Raw genomic sequence first — 14,558 nt, 5'->3', positions numbered from 1 at the left:
AAAATATCGATTTTTTAGACTATTTCAGTTAACATGATATTAGTGAAATCTTTACAGAAATACACAGTTTAATGTGTTAAAATAAATAATTGCAGACAGTACTCAATAGTTTATCACATTATATTTTAGCACTTATTTATTTATCAAGAAATTAAATTAATTATTAAATATTAACAAAAAAAATACTTTGATGTTTCATGTATATTGATGTAACTTGTATCGGTTTCATCATATGCTTTATTAAACATAATTTTCTGAATTAACTCATTAGCGTCCGAGGACGCATATATGCGTATTTTGTGGCTTCAAGTCTAAAATATTTAACTTGATAGTAATATAATATTACACATATGTTTAAGTGTATATTTATCATTTTTAGATGTTTCACAAATATAGTCTAGAAAAAAAAATTGAATTATGTATACGAAATTAAAACTGCTTATGCATACAATATTTTCGATGATTCTGTAATCAGTCGAAGGTTTTTTTTTATATATTTCGACCACAAAAGATACCCTCGCAGCGTGTTTATCCAACCTTGTCCGTTTCCACAATTTTAAACACAGAATTCGAAAAAGTAATTTGCAACTCAGCGTCGGATGCCGCGTAGGCTTTCGAGCGTAAATTAAAACCATTCGCACAAAACGGTTTCTTGATTATGATTATTTTTTCTTTGATGAATTAAAACGAGACGTGAGACGACATTAGCATCGTAGGGTTGGTGACCTAGTTGTGGCACGTGCATCTTTTTAATCTCGTTCCGAGGGTTGAAAGCAGGATGTGCGGGTAGTTCCGGTCGAGGGGATGCACACGTTTTTCCCCGCAGGAAATTGAAGTGCATTGTTGAACGTTGAAAGGCATGCAAATGAGCAACTGGACACAATAGTCATACGCAATTCGGTACATGCCGACAATGTATCGGTTATAATAACGCAGAGATATATAATACCGGTTCATGTCAACTACATGAACATATGTTCTGATTAAATTCATTTTCTTTTTATTTAACGCGAGGATGTCAAAATCTATGACATATTTAAACATGAGTAATTATAAAAATACATAAACACACTTACTGATTTTTTTTTTAGAAAAATCACGAGCTGTGATTATTTAATTATTTTCGTCGATTTTGAGAAGGCGTTTGACAAAATCTATCAAGAAAGCTTTAGTGGCAATAAGGAGCGAGAGTTAAAGTAAACCACGAATCATCAGAAGATATGGAAATTTAGAGAGGAGTGAGTCATGGTTGTTTTATCTGTCTGTAAGAAAAAAATCATACAGACAGACTGTGACCACACACTTGAGATTAAATGCAGGATCGAAAAAGCCAGGAGAACATTTAATGAGCTTACATTGCGATTTTTATCTGTGAGATTAGAGCAATCGGAATTTTATTTAATCATATAACAATTATTAATTTCAATCTCCCAGGCACAAAATAAATTGCTAGGGTTCATACGGTATTCAAACACAGTTCTATTAGGTATAGTCATTGATCTATCGTAACCCTTAAGTAGTGAGTTAATTTATTAGTATACATTTGGGAGTAAATAATTTTACGTATTTTCCATAATTATTTGTTGAAATTTTTTTTATTACTATCTTTGTATTAGTATGTGTTAATAATTTATTTTAACACTACTATTATTAAATTTCGTTAATTTATTATGTATATTTATATATGACTATCTATGGTACTTCAAAGCAAAAATATCGATCGCCGTACAGGTACGGCGATACCGCTCAACAACATTTTCACTATATCATTTATGCCAGGGATGATAGTAAATTGAGCGTTTCCACTGCGACAGTGACGGCACGACTTTATTGCTTTTGACGTGGATTCTAAACCGGTATTACCAAATTTTTAAAATAAAATATATTTGCTCTAAACTAGTAGATCAAGTTGTTGCCTTTCAAGTTTTTATAGTAGTATTTTTTTATTTATTATTCAGATGCATAAAATCTTTCCGTTTACTTATGGTACACACAGTGGCAATGCCCTTTCAAGACTCAAAGCGTGCTTCGTCAGTAGAAAGTGATGCTTCATTCGCACCACTTAACTGACTTAATAATTATGGACTTTAATAGTTTGAGGACCAATTACTACTACGCCTCTCTGAGCTAACGACACTCGATATCGAGGACGAAAGCTGCTTCTGGCTGGTATCTCGACTCTGTACGCTCTATTTCCCTTTCCGTTGCACGCAGCCGCCTCTGCCACTATACTATTCGCGCAATTGAGAAAACCTGTTTCATTCGAAGAGTTTGACGAGCCGAATGCCTCATATTATACTATTATGTTACCATCGTGTACCCCCGTGCGTACTTGTATGACGACGTTCCGTGTTATCACTACGCCATGCGACACTGCCCCTGAATTTCGTCAGGGTTAGGCAAAATCCATTGGTCGTAGCGATTAGAAAGCCTACAAATACTTGAAGCCAGTTACCTTGATGCTGTGTAAGGTTTCAATAAATTTAAAGATACGAGTGTTTTTAAATGCATATTTTTGTAAAATAAATCAGATTTAAATCCCATTTGGAGTACCCAACTTTTATTGCTCTGCAGTTGGTGATACTTGCTGAAACATTGCAACTGGCAACTAAATTAGTTTATAGCAGTATTGTCACAAAAAATCTACAATTGTTTTGGTAAATTGGAGTAATAAGTGATATAGAAAAAAGTGAATGAAATGAAATAAAACATATAAAAATCGAAAGATCATTTTTGCCATTAGTGTATAAATATGATTTCGGGCATAGGAAAGTCCATTTTTCGACCACTTTATCGAGCAGAGGCCGTATATCGGCAATAACGCGGCGAATGTTGGCTTCTAAGTCATCCATTATCTTTGGTTAATAGTCTCAACTTACGACTATTTGGGTTAAGATATGTCTGAATGGAGATAAACATGTACAAATAGTAGAAATAATTTCGTGTATGTAATATCTGCTTTTGTTTTCGCTTCGCCAGCCATCTCTATCACAAAAAAAAGGCGCGGTCATTACTCTGTTGTATAAATCATTTACTGGGGATTGCTAAGTACCGTTAGATTTGCCTGAGATTAATTTAACAGAATTATATTATTCAGTGACAGAATAAACGTCAAATGATTAAAATAAAAATAGCGTAAGGTCAAAATAAAAATATAGGACGATCATATAAATTATTTATTTTAGAAATATCTCCTTCGCATCAAAACTGTTGAGGACAGCTTAGGTGCGAGCAAGCGTTGGTCAGAACATTGAATAGCTCTCAACAAATCTATTTAATTGTATGTAAGACACGAAAATATTCAGAGCGACAAATAAAGCGGGAATTACGTCAGTTGCTTAATAGAATAATTATCGCGTTTCGTATTATACACATGACGCATAAACGCGTCAACGGTTCTTAACGATATTCTATTTACAAATGTGACATAATAGTCATTGGGCTGTATATTGTAAGTTGGTAAATGTCTAAAAACAATAAAAATAATTTTATTAATAACTGCAGAAAAAAGCTACACTGTGACATTAAAAAAACCACGAAATATCTCTCTGAGCGTCAAGATATCTACATCGCATTTAAATAGCAAAAATTGTGAAAAAAGATTGTGTATTATTTCATTAAATTTTACACAAAAAAGTTAAGTTTTCTATAATCAGAATAAAAATATAGAACGATCAGAATTAAAATAATGAATGATCATAATTATATTATTCAGGGTCAGAATAAACGTCATATGGATAGAAGAAAAATAGCATACGGTCGGAATAAAAATATAGGATGGTCACGTGAATTAAAAAAAATATAACTTTTATGAATTTCATAAACGAGCAATAAATTATTTATTTTAGAAATATCTCATAAAAATATATATAAGCGTTGGTCAGAACATTGAACACCCCATGAATCAACGAATTTATTTAATTGTATGTAGGACGCGAAGATATTCAGAGCGACAAACGAAGCGGGAATAACGACATAATCGCTTTTGGTAATACACAAATGACGCATAAAGGCGTCAACGGCTCTTAACGATATTTTATTTACAAATGAACCATAATTAAGTCATTGACCTGTATATACATAGTTAAGTTGGAAAATGGCTAAAAACGCTAAATATCTCTCTGAGCGGCAACATACGTATATCATATTTTATAGCAGTAATTGTCAAAAATATGTATTTCAATATCTACATATTTAAAAATAGTCTTATAAAATTTGCACGTCTTAAATTCTATTGAAATCTGTATTTCAAGTAAAAAATATGGGTAATTATATTGCTTAAAAAAAACTGACATAAGGATCGATGTATGTTTAAAATTACAATGATTTAAAAAAAATGCTTTAGTAGAAGGTCTTGACTTTTAAAAGCATTTGCAAATAAATGGCGTTTTAGTGGCATGCCAAAAAGTAATAAAAATGCAATAGAAAATCAGCGTAATTATTGTAAAAATACCGCCTCTGTGCGACTGATGCCAAAGAATAACATTCTGAACATATAGAAAGTCTAATAATAAAACATAAAAAAATATTACTCCCCTTTTCCGATCTTTACCATAGAATCACTTTATTTTAACTTCTACTTCCGTTCAGAACTTCGCTTCGATTTAAAATAAACGAGCGCTCAGAAAGAACTCAAATCCAGCGAAACTTACGCTGAATCATTTATCTGCGAGTCTAGAAAAAAGCAGCAGCTTCTACTTTAATTGTCAGTAATGGTTGTACGTGTACATAAATACTACTTATAAAACGTTTATGGCAAGTAGCAATAAATAATTTATTTGAAATCATCTGAAATGCTTCCATACAATTTGGTTTTAAACACTGGAGCTTTATCTAGATTATGGATATGTTAAAAAATGCTACAATTACAATTGGTTGCGTGCCTTTTAACTTTAAAATATTGCAATTTTCGGTTAAACTTATTTTATTAAATCTCAAGTTGATTAGATAAATTTGTAATCATCTAATAGTAATTTATGGAATGTAATATACAATCTTTGAGACGTGTTTTTACTTTTGTTGCTAATTATTTTTGATTAAAAGATGATGGGCGAGACTCGCGAGTGAAAAAGAAGCACGGAATTGAAGACTGGCGGGTTTAGATATCTATATTTAGAAAAGCGTTGCATTCGTGAGAGTTGAAATGTGGAGCCGTTTGTTTGTTTTTCATCAATTTGGTGTGAGTAGTTAACCAGTTATCGCTATGGTTGCCAGTCACGGAAGGCGAAGTTCTGATATTTCTGAATTTTGACAGCATCCGCGATAGGGTCTGTGAATATAATGAGGTGTCATGAATACAATCAAGATAATGGAGCGTTAGAATGGGAACATAATTCATAATTAAGACGCCTTGAGAAGTAGCAGGTGGCGTCTAAACGGGCGAACTGATTAGCTAATCGCTAACATTTAACCATCAAGATTTTATAAAACATTTCGTAGCAAACAGATCTGTGGTTAACCGCAGTTAAAAGACATCAAGCGCCACAATGTACCGGGATACCGCAGAAAAGATGGATCGACTAAACGCCAGGATATTCCAAAAATGTTAATTGCGTTTATAAATAAAATCGAATTCCTGAAGATCTGAATGGTCCTCGAATATGCGAGAATTCGAATTAGAGAAATTGTGTAATTTATATAATTTTCCAATGTATTTACAGAAGCGGCGTATTGTTTACGTTTAATTAACAGTATTTGATCTCTCGACAGTCGTTCTCGAGATACTCGTTCGAGAACGACTTCCACTCTCGATCCCAGTTTTTTATTTTGTTTACTATTCTGCGAGGAGATTATCGCTCGGACGCACAGTTGTACAAAAAAGCTATATGGTTTTATAAATTATTTTTCTCAACAACTTTTCATCTGACTTTCATTTTTATTATATTTCTCAATTTATACTATCGTACATTTAAACACATTCGAGTTAACTTTACATTTTTATTGCAAAGTACATAAATACACATATCAGTGTATCCTTCAAATGCCTGGCAGATGTTTGTGTAAAACGTCATAATTGTATTACTGAAGCAAATTCTTCTGTAAAAATCACGCGGTTGTTATTAATGTTTAACTAGTGTTAAACATTATCAGTGAAGTAGTACTTAAGTTATGAAATCATCATAAATAAACTACGTCAAGCCACATAAATATTAATACACAATTAGTTTGCCTGTCTCACAAAAAAGTAAGGCATTATATTTTTAACAAAACATCTGCTGCGAATTTGTAGCTCAACGGACTTTTTTTATAAAAAATAATATAATTTAGATCTAGTCATTACTCGATTTAAGTAATGATGCTAGTTGCAACACGTTTATTTTACTTAATTGACTAGATAACAATCGACGTACAAGCTACCAGTGATCTCGTTAGGTTCTAAATTCCCTAAATTATAATGAATGTTTAATTCACTTTTAACTATTTATATGTGTACTTTTATTTTAAGTGATGAGTGAAATAAATTATGATTCAAAATCTTATTTTAGATGAAGCTACTTTGGTATTAAAACTGGGAATACAAGTAAATTACGAAATTCATATGAAGCGAATGAAATGGCCAGTAATGTTTATTTTGAAAGCAAACGTTAAAATATTATTAAACGTCTTGCTGGTGAGTAAACGTCTGACTACCGTTTCAAAAATAGTGAACAATTATTCCGAGTTAATGTATTTTATAATATTATTGAAAAGTCGCTTTCAAGGAATGCAGTTAGTGAAAAAATATTTCAGTTTTCTTGAACCTCGAATATCACAAATACATCAGAAGCAAATATTTTGGAAACTCAGTTTTTCTCAAAACAATTTAATGCCCAGTTCATTCACTTAACTTCACTATTGAAAAATACCTCAATGAAAATATGTCCATAAGACAATTATCAGAATTACTTATCATTATGTGTTTATAATATTTGTATTGTCCTTTAGAAAGTTAAAAATAATAAAAGATTATGTGGCGATCACATACATATGCCCACGTTTAAAAGGGCCTTCTTCTCACAAACTTGCGTTAATTTACTGTCACCAAAATGATCAACCATCAACAAGGAAACAATGGACCACAAAAAAGATATCCGTTGTAATAGAATACGACCTTGGACAGTGCCCATCAAGCGCATGTCGCTTTCTAAAGGCGTATACATATTTATCTGTTCTAAGAAATGAGTACATATATTGGCTGGATGATCGCTGCATGAGTGTGATTGGTCAGCAAGCTTTGCAGCCCAGGACTCCGATGAGGAGAGAGCAGTAACTCACAGACACCGGCAGATACTCGAAAAGACAAGCAAACGCCCGCCGCCCGCGTGTTAAGGACCCGGGAGGAGGAATCGGCTGGACGAACGATTTGTTTTAAATGAGTACGCTTTTGTATTGGCTCTGACCGTCACTCTCTCTCTCTCCGAGATCAAGATCAAGTGTCTTCTCTTTATTTGATTCCCATATTTATATACATTGCACACGTGACGCATTTCCTTATGACACATTCCATAAGGTAACATGTACACCATCGATTTGTCCCTTCGATCGACCTGTGATATAACATGTGACGCAACATCTCTTTGTGACAAAGAAAACAAGTATAGTACTGTTTTTAGTTTCAAGTGTCCCATCGATTTATCGTTTCGTTCAAGCGAATGATACTGAATCGATCCCTTGTTTGCTTTAATTGCTTTAGTATAAACAAACGTTCATATATCACGATTTTAGGGCGATGAACTATTAACGATGCAGAATTGCAATTGCGTCGCAATCTTATTGAATTATATAATAATAGGAATACATAAATTCAAAATCAGAGTATATAACACGCGGACAGCGTACTATCAAGGACGCACACATCCCTCCGCCAGCTTCTCCACCACCACTCGGAGAAAACATCTTGCCATTTATTGTCTGTCGCAACATATATAAAATAATGTATTAAAACTCTAACGAGATTCCACGAAGCGTTTCACTGGTTAGGGTTCTCAAACATTAAAACTACAAACGAAATACAAATTAAGAAACTTATTAGTGATTTCGTAAACAAGAATACATTTTAAAGCCGGTGAGCTTATTTCTATATTATTTTTTATTTAATCAATTATGTATAAACCTTGCATATTTAATGCACGAGGGCGCAACATTTCTAGCTACGCCACTTAAAGGGCAGTGAGTGCGAAGCAATAACATAAGAATCGTTGTTTTTGTAAAACTGTTTTACGCAGAATGCGTTTTGATCCCCCTTGAAGCGATCCATTACGATTAAATTTCCAAGGAGCAAATTTCCGCTCAGAAGGGATTTAAAAAGTGCAAAAAATTATGGCCCACTATGTAGTACCATTATGCTGCTGAGGCATAAAAGATATTTTAATTGTAAAGGCATTGAGCATATTTTATGCTACACATCACATATTCAAACACAAGTATTATTATCGCAAATGTGGATAGAATTATACGAGATTAGTTGTAATAATACGAGACCAAACGAACCACCTTTTGATTAGGACTTAACACAATTCAACAGATTTTCTTGTTTTATTAAATATAAAAATATATTTAAAAAATGATAGTGGTTCCAGCTATCTCCATAGCTATCACAAAAAACATCAGTTTGACTGGCAAGCTTCCGTTTTCCTCAATAAACTTATGTGAGACTTGATTTTCATGTGTGCCATTAAAACTAAATAGAAACAGTATGCTCTGACGGTTGTGCTCTATTGCACGCGGCATTGTCTTTAATTGAACCACATACTTAAAAAACAGACTCATCTAACACATTAATAAAATTAATTGAATTGAAATCTATATATTAAAAAAAGTACTCCCTCCCTAGCAATTTAGTATTGCCACTAAGATGGGAGACAGAGCTTTGCATTCGCGCGGAGGTGTTATTGTCGTCGCATAAAAAGCACAAATATTGATTATTCAAGTAACTTTCGTATCTATAAAACAATATTTTTAGGTTTTAATTTATTAGAACTATTTGGCAATAAACATATTACAAGATACTTCGAACTTTTGTTTTCATACAATTGCGTCTATGTTTTTGTACAATAACAATTTTAGTATCTAACTTTTTTTAGTATTCTCTCGGGCGTATCGCATCGTTCGGCATATTGTAAATTTTCCGGCAGTATCACCGAAACTGATGTTCCGCCAAAGAATCAATAGACAACACAGAAAACGCGTATGTCACCGAAACACACAAAAAAGGACCTTCCTGGCTTTGTCTTTCTGGATATTTATTATACACCCATCGCGAACGGAACACAAAAGAATAAAAAAAGCGTATGGCATAATACACATTTTTCACGCGACTACTAAACTCTATTGGTTATCTACGGTTTATTTTATGTTCACAGTTTCGTAAATTGCACCTAGAGAGGCCATACAAATAGAGAAGCCAATTATTATGATGTACACTTCAATGAAAATCTATGCGACTGTGCTTCGCATCGTGCCAAAGCCATTCGATAACCATACTACTATTCTGTAATTTATACCATAATAATGGTAAAGTTTTCCGTTGTTTAATGGTCGAAGAAAATTCATATATGCTAACATGTAATTGCACATATCCTCGTATTGTTGTTGTATGCATCTAACATAGCAGTTTTTTTACTTATTACAATAAATTATCTCTAACATTCGAATTGCAACATTTCAATGCTTATGCATTGATAACATCCGTATTTTATCTATTTTCAACCGAAATCATATGTCATTATTTGCATTTTTATGCCAAAGGGGTCAACAGCAGATGTTGATATCGTTTACTTTGATACAACACTCGCATTTTTACACAGAAGGTCAACTCACCGAATACAAAGAGCTCGTTGAAGACCAGAAATGGATCAGTGAAACATTTCCGAGTCAAGGTGCTCACGAGTCACGATGTCAGCAGACAAGCAAGAATCAATTTGAACGACTCATTATGTAATTTTTTGGGTCAACTGTGCTGGTTGATTGGGTGACCCTCCCAAATGTGGTATTTCATAACAAGGCATATACATTAGCCCGAGAAAATTAATATGGCGTCACATACGCTTATATTAGACGTCACATACATAAGTCATTATTTGAAGGATTAACATTTCATTCATTATTTTAGTGAATCAGAAATAGACATGGCAACATAATACTTCGATGTTTATAAACAAAGGGTTTAACAAGTTTTTATGTTGAAATAATAAATTATACATTATAGATTTCTAAAGTCTCCATGGCTATTGTGCACAATTCTTAGGTGTTCCGAAATGGCAATTTCACAATGTTTTGTTTAGCCGAACCTTTGTTCGTGTAGCTTTCTAGATTACCTAAAGATGTTTTAAGATACATTGCATAAAAATCTTTTCCACTGTAAAAAAATTTACACGTTCTTTCTTAGATTTATTTTTGTAAATTAAAGCAAAATAAAAATTTAAAGAAGGCTTTTTTAGAAAATCTATATACAAAATAGAAAAAAAGTTACTCTATAAAAAATATCATATATAAAAAAGTAAAAATGTTCTATTAAAATTATGTATATAAAAATATAAAAAAATTGTACTTGTTAGTTAGCACGGTGCCACTCTCAAAAACCACCAGTTGTTACTCCACACTACATTTACCGTGCTGTTTAAACCAAAGCATAACTATTATACCGTTATTATATTTGCACACTTTTATATACAGAAATACCTATTTTTTAAATTTTATAATTATTCTGGTTATTTAGACATAAGTTGAATATAATTTATTTGGGTGCGTATTTTTCGGGTCAGAATTGTAATACGGTTGTGGTCAGAATTTATATTAAATGGTAAGAATTATTTTGATAGATGATCAGAATCATGTAAGTATTTATAAAGAATAGCCAGTATTTAATAAAATTCTGTCAGATTTCATTTTTATTCTGACCTAAAGTTGATTTCAATTCTAACCATTTAATTTGTTGCCATTTTAATATGCTAATTTAAAACATCATCAAAATGCGTATTTTTAAGTAGTTTACTTCAAACTGATATTTTATGAAGAAAAAATGTTGAACCACAAAAAATCAATTATTATGCATTTAAAAAAGTGCATTTGATACTGCAGTGCAAATTTTTATATTATCTATAATTTTTTTATAAATAATCTTACATCTAAAAGTTTCTGTTGTAGATCAAAAAGCCATAAAAATTGAATACATATAGTAGTAAAAAAGTAAACAATAGTGAAAAATTGAGTTTTTAGGATAAACGTCAAACAAATTAAAGATGGCGGTAATTTATTTTGAGCAGCAATGGTGGGGGGTAAATATGGGCGTGAACTGCACCTGTCAAAATCAAACAGCTGATTTTGTCACACGCGAAAAAAGTATTTTTCAATTGCGTAAAGCGCCGCGGGCGTTTTACGTTTGGGATTGCGCAAGGTTGAGAAACGTTGGTATAGCATGCAAATATTAACAGGAAAATATTAGACGAGCGTATTGTGAGTATTATTTTATCGGTCGCGCGTCAACGACAAACAACTCTGCGAAGCACGAGAAGAGAACAAACGGAAGTGGCTCAACAGGTGCAACGGAGCGCGGGCGCCCAAACCGAGGCGCGCGGCACCCCCTAATCGACGGTTTTGCATTAATTGGCCGTTAAAAAAATCAAATTCAAAATGGCGGATTTTATATTTTTTCACATGGCAATTAATTCGATAGGTAAACAAAAATATAGGGCTTTCAATTACCTTTCATCGCCTTTCTCGATGTGAATTCGATCAAACGTAGCACAGAATGCACAAATAAAGCACTTTTCATGTATCACAGAGACACTTGTGGTATTGTAAATTTATTTTCACTTTGATAACGTTGTAAAGTTTGCGGGAAAGTTTGTTCGAAAGTTGAACTCGAGTTGTTTACGTAGCGGGGGGCGTCTTCGGGAACGTCGCTCGCTTCGGTGACGTTATACGTGTCCGTTTCGAATATTGCTAAGTGTATCATGCGTTCCTATTTGAGCCGATTCGCGTCGCAGTCGACCGTTTTATGCGAGCGGTGACTACGCCGCCGAGCGCTCGCCCCTCGCTCGCGCGACGTCGCGGCCGAACTCGTCACAGATGCGGCGCGAACGCCGCGACCGCACCACTGCGCACTGGTAGACGAGTCCGTTCTGCGCAGCGGGTAATATCGAACAAAATTCAAATCAGCGATTGTTGCTTCGCCAATTTGGCCATAAAATGCCGTCTAAAAATAAATGAAAAATACATATTATAACAAAATATACTTTAAGCATTAACTGCATAATATTATTATATCCGACGTATGATAAAACAAATAACGACTATTATTTTTTTTATTTATTTATTTTGTTCTTGTATTGTCCCTACAAGATTAAATAGACATATACCAGTTTGGCGACGGGAGGTGGCGGGTGGCAATTAGACACAGATTGAGTCGCTGCAGTAGTATTTTTATTGAAGATTTGGAGCTGTTACGTGGTTATTTACAATTGTACGGGGCGGGGGCACGTAACCGTAGGTTGTACATAGTCGAGAGAGAATTCGACGTATGATAAGCAAATAACGACCAGTGTTACCAGCGTGCCGCCAAGTTTTGGCCACAAAGAAACCTAAATAAATATAAATAGATCACTACATCAGCGTAATCCCTACACCAGCGTAACAACATATTAGTGTTCAATTTGTTTTCATCTGCGGAAACACGAAAAAATTGTTGCAGCATCAAGACGGTGTGATTTTGCCTAAAAATTCTTGAATTACTATTTTGGGACGGTGATGATGGCGGGTGGCAATTAGATACAGATTGAGCCGCCGCAGTAGTATATTTATTGACGGTTACAGTTGATTACATTGTAAGGGGCGCGCGCACGACGGCACGCGTCCGAACCCTTGCGGGCTTGCCGGTAGAGAGCGAAAACCGTCACAACAATGCTACTTCAGCGCCGACCAGTTTTGGACATAACAAATCTATATTGGCCCCCATAACTAGTTAAGTGTGAGCCGGCACGTTATCGTGGTGCAAAAACCAAGCCATATGCAAAAAAACAAGCGCTCAGTAACGAGGGTTCCCACTGCGACGGCACGATTTTATTGCTTTTGACGTGGATTTTTGACTTATGTGAAGGGATAATTGTTTTTTGCGCTCTCTTATTGGTCAAAATTCGGTTTAGATGTGCCTCATTCGATTCTTACTTGTTGTGAGTCGTAATATGAACGCTAGATAACCGAGTGTTTCCATTGCGACGGCATGATTTTATTGCTTTTGAGGTGGACTAAACAGGGACTATCTTAGTCCACTGACTGGCCAACTTTTGCCCCCCCCCCTCCTTGGAAAAATTTGAAATGATGTCCCTGGCTGCAACGCAATTTATTTCACTTTTAACGCAAATTTAATTGTTAATATTCGTCATTTAAAAATAATCGTCAAGTGTGGCAAAATTCTTTGTTAATAATTAGCTGTCAAATACAAACTACGCATCCAATTGGACATCGTTGACAGTGACAGAAATTCATTTTTGTGAATCATTAATTGTAACATGACAAGCACTAATGTGTTACCGTAGGGTAAGAATGAACATATGTGCATCTAAGAAATGTTTTATAAATTGTATAGTATTGCGTTCATGAACTAAAAAAAAGTATAAGAGTCATTATGAGATCATAATACCCTTGGCAGGTCGGGCTTTGAGCATATGCAACCGATTCACTTGCGTTTTATTCTTATAAAAAACACGATGAAAACAAATTGTGCGAGCTCTGGGTAGGTATTGTCGTTTTAGACTTTGTAATTTCATATACCTAGATAAAGCCGGTCTCGCGCTCCGCCAAAACTCTATCGTCAATTTTATGGGGCTCTTGGAACCCTTTGTGTAAAAGAAACAAGGGATAGAACAACTTGATTGCGTCGTTTTTATGATACATTCCATTAATGTTTGTCTTCGTCGCAATAAATCAAGAAAACATAAAAAACTATGACCCATTACGATATAGATGCTCGATCCTGTGTTTTCTTCTGACAGAATGTTTCGAAAATAACAGGCGTTTCAAATTTCAACATACGTTGATTGTTAGCTGTGATTCGAAAACTTTTTATGTATTTGCATTAGTCGCTTTATAATATATAGTTCTAAAATGTATTACTTTGATATTGGAAATTACGACCGATTTATTTAGTTTGTGATTTTGAAGAATCAGTGTCGAATTGCTAATATTGAATAATTTTTGTATTCCTTGTATAACATTTGGGGGGGGGGGGGACTCACATTTCTTTTCTTGAGTAGGGCCCCGCACTCGCCAGAGCCGGCCCTGGATGTCGATATTTTCTCTATTGTAGTTTTTCAAAGATTTAAACTTAATCATCTTGTTCATAAAACTTAGCGATCTCTAAAATCGCAAGGAAGCTTATAAATAAAATAGTGTAATTCGAAAATCAATAAATTATAATAAAGTCGTGGGTTTTCTCATCCAGGTACTCGCAGTTGGTGGACACATTAAAACCATTAATGTATTTTTTTATATATATATAGTTACGAAGTAAAACAATTTTTTGTTAAGAAATATTTTTTTCTTACTTGCATCTCTAAAATTAGCACATACAGGATTAAATG

General features: G+C 34.0%; 1 protein-coding gene across 8 annotated transcripts in view; it reads right to left on the bottom strand.

Annotated features, from left to right (window-relative positions):
* Positions 1–12,041, bottom strand: part of LOC148235635 (membrane-associated guanylate kinase, WW and PDZ domain-containing protein 2-like) — a 33,690-nt gene extending 21,649 nt beyond the window's left edge. For all 8 annotated transcript variants that reach the window (XR_015809395.1, XR_015809396.1, XR_015809397.1 and 5 more), the window contains exon 1: positions 11,683–12,041. The gene's annotated coding sequence lies outside the window, so the exon portion shown is untranslated. The remainder of the gene's footprint in view (positions 1–11,682) is intronic.
* Positions 12,042–14,558: the final 2,517 nt, after the last annotated feature.

This window comes from Plectrocnemia conspersa, unplaced genomic scaffold (assembly GCF_051122295.1).
Source record: "Plectrocnemia conspersa isolate PC_06_02 unplaced genomic scaffold, ASM5112229v1 ptg000004l, whole genome shotgun sequence".
In the NCBI taxonomy this organism is placed as follows: domain Eukaryota; kingdom Metazoa; phylum Arthropoda; class Insecta; order Trichoptera; family Polycentropodidae; genus Plectrocnemia; species Plectrocnemia conspersa.
This window is presented reverse-complemented; position numbering and strand designations above follow the sequence as displayed.